Source organism: Monodelphis domestica, chromosome 3, assembly GCF_027887165.1.
Source record: "Monodelphis domestica isolate mMonDom1 chromosome 3, mMonDom1.pri, whole genome shotgun sequence".
Lineage (NCBI taxonomy): Eukaryota > Metazoa > Chordata > Mammalia > Didelphimorphia > Didelphidae > Monodelphis > Monodelphis domestica.
In genome coordinates, this window is record NC_077229.1 from 236,978,531 (window position 1) to 236,985,226 (window position 6,696).

The window sequence follows — 6,696 nt, forward strand, 5'->3', positions numbered from 1 at the left end:
CCACACAACTAAAACTAGACTTGAGCAATTGGAAAAACATTAACTGCTCATGGATAGGACAAGCCAATATAATAAAAATGACCATCCTACCCAAACTTATTTATCTATTTAGTGCCATACCCATTGAACTACCAAAATACTTCTTCACTGATTTAGAAAAAAACATAACAAAGTTCATTTGGAAAAACAAAAGATCAAGGATATCCAGGGAAATAATGAAAAAAAGCACATATGATGGGGGCCTTGCAGTCCCTAACATTAAACTATATTACAAAGCAGCAGTCATCAAAACAATTTGGTACTGGCTAAGAAACAGAAAGGAAGATCAGTGGAATAGACTGGGGGGAAGAGACCTCAGCAAGACAGTATATGATAAAACCAAACATCCCAGCTTTTGGGACAAAAATACACTGTTCGATTAAAACTGCTGGGAAAATTGGAAGACAGTGTGGGAGAGACTAGGAATAGGTCAACACCTCAAACCCTACACCAAGATAAGTTAAAAATGGGTGAGTGACTTAAACATAAAGAAGGAAACCATAAGTAAATTGGGTAAACACAGAATAGTATACATGTCAGACCTTTGGGAGGGAAAGGCTTTAAAACCAAGCAAGACATAGAAAGAATCACAAAATGTAAAATAAATAATTTTGACTACATCAAACTAAAAAGCTTTTGTACAAACAAAACCAATGTAACTAAAATCAGAAAGGAAACAACAAATTGGGAAAAAATCTTCATAGAAACCTCTGACAAAGGTTTAATTACTCATATTTATAAAGAGCTAAATCAATTGTACAAAAAATCAAGCCATCCTCCAAATGATTAATGGGCAAGGGACATGGATAGGCAGTTCTCAGATAAAGAAATCAAAACTATTAATAAGCACATGAAGAAGTGTTCTAAATCTCTTGTAATCAGAGAGATGCAAATTAAAACAACTCTGAGGTATCACCTCACACCTAGCAGATTGGCTAACATAACAGCAAAGGAAAGTAATGAATGCTGTAGGGGATGTGGCAAAGTAGGGACATTAATTCATTGCTGGTGGAGTTGTGAACTGATCCAACCATTCTGGAGAGCAATTTGGAACTATGCCCAAAGGCGACAAAAGAATATCTACCCTTTGATCCAGCCATAGCACTGCTGGGTCTGTACCCCAAAGAGATAATGGACAAAAAGACTTGTACAAAAATATTCATAGCTGCGCTCTTTGTGGTGGCCAAAAACTGGAAAACGAGGGGTTGCCCATCAATTGGGGAATGGCTGAGCAAATTGTGGTATATGTTGGTGATGGAATACTATTGTGCTAAAAGCAATAATAAAGTGGAGGAGTTCCATGGAGACTGGAACAACCTCCAGGAAGTGATGCAGAGCGAGAGGAGCAGAACCAGGAGAACATTGTACACAGAGACTAATACACTGTGGTATAATCGAACGTAATGGACTTCTCAATTAGTGGCGGTGTAATGTCCCTCAACAATTTGCAGGGATCTAGGAGAAAAAAACACTATTCATAAGCAAAGGATAAACTATGGGAGTGGAAACACCGAGGAAAAGCAACTGCCTGAGTACAGTGGTTGAGGGGACATGACAGAGGAGAGACTCTAAATGAACACTCTAATGCAAATATTATCAACATGGCAATGGTTTCAAATCAAGAAAACATGTAATGCCCAGTGGATTTGTGCGTCGGCTATGGGGGGTGGGGGGGTAGGGGGGAGGAAAAGAAAATGATCTATGTCTTTAATGAATAATGCTTGGAAATGATCAAATAAAATATAACTTAAAAAAAAAGAATTCCTTTCTTGCATTTTACTGAAATTATGTTGTACATTTCATTACCAAAGTTAAGGTAAATTTCATGTATTACTTTTTAAAGAAGGTTTTAATGGAAAATACAATTCTGACTACTGTCACAGATTCTGAAGGCTTAATTTCTTGTGCATCCAATTCCATATGTACACAAACCTAACAATTACTTAATCCTCTGTTGTTTTTCTTCCTTCTGAATTTAAGAACTCAGATGATTCTGTAAATGAGAGTGTTCTGATAAATGTCTCCAAAAATGATACACATTTCACATATTAAAATTTAATCTCAATCATCAACATTTTCTCCAATCCTTTTTTCAAGTCTGACAATCAATAAACAATCAAGCAAGCTCTGAGCACTAGCATTTGTCTATTTCTGAGATGTAAATGATTTTAGTAAAATTTTAGCAATTGACTCTCACCATTCAGTAGAAGCTGATTGAAGCACACTTCTTCCTATCTATCTATCTATCTATCTATCTATCTATCTATCTATCTATCTATTTATCTATCTATCTATCAATTGATCTATCTGTCTCTAAAAGAGACATCTGTGCCATGGGGTGATATTTATTTATTAACATGTGGCACTTGGACTTTATAAATATGTGAAAAACAGGATGGCTCTAACAGTACAAGTAGTCGTCTGATAAAGAAGAAGACTATATTTAAAGATTGGTAGCTATCTAATATCTAGGACTCAAAAAAGCATCCCTATATTGTGACAATTGTGTTTTTTTGGATTATAATATATTACATTAATAATTTGAGAATTTTTAAAAATCTTATAAAATGGTAAAGAATATAAGCATTAAAAATTTTTACTTTTTCAAATAAACTTCATTGAACCTCATATACTTGGTGAGCCTGGGGAATGGGGGGAGATTTAAAAGAAAAATAAGTATTGATCTTTTATTTTAAACCTGGGTAATTTGACCCAATTCTCACATAACATGAACAATTTCTGATTCCTCTTTTTTGGTGAGCATGAGATAGATAAGTTGTAGCTACCACATGTGGCAAAGGAAATATACTATCACAAAATTAACAAGTCCTTTGGAATTATAGAATCTTACATCTAAAACCTTCATAATTATTGCTGAAGAAAATTAAATTAAATTTGAACCTCTTTTCCCTTGCATCTTTAGGGTTTCCTAGGCTCTTGACATATAGGCTAGATGAGCTTTGCCTAAGTAGTGTACTTCACACAGGTTAAGTTAGATTTTTCCTTAACAGTTAATGAAACTCTTTATGGTTATTTTAGTGTTGTCATGACTTTCTAGTCAACCAAGTACCAAAGGCAATATAAACTTTTACTTTAATATTTATTACTGTGAACTGATATATTAGAAACAGCTTTGGAAAGTGATGCTGAGCTAATAATCAATATGATAGCCTCAATAACTATCCTTGTTGAATATTCTTCTGCTGTGTAACTACATGAACATCACATTTTATTAACTATTGAATAGCTCATGAATGTCTTTTTTCATTACAATATTACATTCCTAAATTACCAGGGGAATAGCTTTTGTCAAGTCCACCCCATTTTATAACATCTCCAGGTTTAAGAAATGATACAGAATTATAAAGAATCTATATAGTACATACAGATCCATCCACCCTCTATCACGTAAAGTTAAGCACTCATGCAGGCACACACACACAAATTTATTTATTATTACACCTTATTATTATATCAGGCTGCTTATGCCAGGACAGAATCCAAACCTACAAACTAAGTCAAAGGGAAAAAATTATATAGTCTTAAGACTCTATAGTCTTAAAGCTGTTACTGCAAAAAGAAATTGCCCTTAGAAAAGACAGAACCCTTAACAGCAGTTCTCAACCTCTCAATTTGTAGCAATGAGAATACATAATGCATATCAGGTATTTACATTCTGAATCATAGCTTTTGAAGTAGCTACCAAAATAAATTTTTGGTTTGGGGTCACTGCAACATGAGGAACTGTATTTCAGGGTCATAGCATTAGAAAGGTTGAGAACCACTGCCTTAGAAATAAAAGGCAATGCAGTCATTGAGCATTAGATTGGTAGTAGTCTCTCGGTAACCGAGGATGACGATTGTCTTTGTGCGTTTTTGTGCACAAAGACACTTGTGCATGAAGATTTAAGTGGAAAAGTCGATGCACAGAGACAGTCCCACTCTCTTGGCATTGGAAGCCTGGGTCCAGTGGCACAAAAAGTCATTACACTTGGAGACTTCCTCAGCTGCATTGGATGGCCGTGTTGTCTTTTGTGCTCCAACACGCCCTAAGCACTCCACAGTGCCTTGCTGCATTGCCATCTCAGCCGTTGAACCTTCTTGTTGGTTACTTCCGCCTGTTCCGCCAGAGCAGTCTTCACATGCTGGGTGAGCAAAGCCCTGGTTCACCAGGGGTCCATGATGACCCGATGGCTACCCTCACAGGTTTAGCCAACCTGTCGAAGCCGTTGCCTGGATGCTAGCAGCTACTAGGAGCCACAAGTGAGAGCTGGGTGTCAGGCGGGGGTCAGAGGCTGGAGAGCTACCCTAAGAGGACAGGACAAGCCCTCCATACCAAAGATATTACTCCTCCCTGAGCACCCCATACACCCCACATTAGATTACTGATTCTGATATTTATTACTTGAGTAGGCTCATGTAAATAAAATCCTCTACAAGTCTTTTGTTCTCCATTTGTTAGTCAGCAATAAATATATCTACTTTACAAGCACATATTAATATACTAAACATCTCAATCCTTACAATACTAAGTTAATTTGGATGACCAGAATGATTTCCTGTAGAAAAAAACAAACTAAACAAACTTTAAAAAACAACTAAAGTGGTATGCCTAGGAAAGATCTTAAAACTGATTGAAGAAATTGAAATACTATTGTTTAGAAGTCAAAGGAATATAAACTACTTGGGATTGGCATTAGATGGTTGCTCTTTTAAAGGTTTGGCTAAATATCTCAGTAACTGACTATATATTTCCAGATCAACTGATATACTTCATATGTATATTATATCATTTTTCATCACAATACTATGAATAAGGAATCAAAGGAAGATTTTTACCATTTTAGAATAAATTGGATCAGAAAAAAAATGTAATTTGCACAGGATCATATGGTTCAAAAGCAGCAAGCCTGAAATTATAACCTAGACTTCTATTCTGATTCCTATTCTTGAACTCATTTATTTAAACCATAATAGCCTTCTTTTTCTTTAAATATAAGCAGTCGAGTCCTCATAGGAAATGTAATATACAAGGTGGTTGAGAATCATTTAATATTGATGAAGCACCTGTCTCATGCTGTGCTAGACTCTTTGAGAATCAAAGAACAGCTGTATCTACAAAGTTTTATTAATGATGCAGCTTCATTAATTATAAGCTTTGGAAGGGTACTATTATACAGGGACCAGGTTGAAAGAGAAAATGGAAAGTTGCAACAGAATTATTCTAATTGGTCTTTTAAAAATTACTAAAGATTAAATCCCAATCCATCACTATTTGGATTATATATATATATATATGTATATGACATATGTATTTATCTACACATAAATATATTTATATAGCAACATATATTTATGTATATATTATCAAGATCTAGAATTGCCTTTACAGAACCTATTAACCAACCCATGCATATCTATTTATTTTTATATGGATATATATTCAAAAACATGAATATAATATTGTATGTATATTATAGATATGTTACACACATGTATGCATATAAATATATGTGTTTATTCAATGAGAAGTAAGATAATCCTTAGAGTTTACATAAAATATATTTCCCTTAGAAAGTAGTTGAATGCTAACTATAATAATATGCTAATATATCATTTTCTAATAAAATTTTCTGAAATCAAATTTCCACTCTAGCATAACATATGTTGTGTTATCTCATTACAAGAGAATAACTAGTTGCATCACAAAGTTAAGTTTAGATAAAATAATGATAGTGTATACTATCATTAAGTCTGGTATATAAGTAAAATGTAATGAAAAGAAAAGTTCAAATTCTGCTCCAGCCACATTAAATGTGTGACCTTAGGCAAGTCAATTTCACTTAGCCTCACTTTTCTCTCCAGCAAAATGAGCACAATTATGGTAACTACCTAAAATGATAATTTTAAGGATCAAATCATCTCACACATACACATACACATTGTATATGCATATAAATTCAGTGTCAATTTTATGTGTACAGAAAGGCAAAAATTACAAGATACCAGTCAGCTTATAGTTTACTAACTATAAAAATTTTATTAGAAAATTTTACAATAAAATATTTTCTTTTAAATGACTCACTTCCACCAACATATCCCCTATGTTAAAATGATACACAATTCTAATAAGCTAGAAACCTTCCCAATAACATTAGGAGTTAAATAAGGATACTCATTATCAGCACAGTTATTCAGTATTGTACTAGAAATTCTAACTTTAGCAATAGAAAGAAAAATGGAGTTAGAATAGACAATAAAGAAATAAAGCTATCATTCTTTGCAGATGATATAATGGTATACCATATAAAATGATAGAAAATCAACCAAAACACTAATAGAAACAACTTTAGCAAAGTTAAAGGATATAAAATAAAATCACAAAATCATTAGCAGTTCTCTATATTGCCAATAAAGCCCAACAGCAAAAAATAGGAAAAGAAATCCCACTTAAAATAACTATAGAAAATATAAAATACCTGGAAATCCACCTAGCAATACAAAAAATGGACATATATGATCACAACCACAAAACACTTTTCAAGCAAATAAAATTAAATCTAAACAATTAGAAAAACATTAATTAGTCATGGGTAGGCTGAGATAATATAGTAAAAATGACAATTTTAATTAAACTAATTTACTTATTCAGTGTTG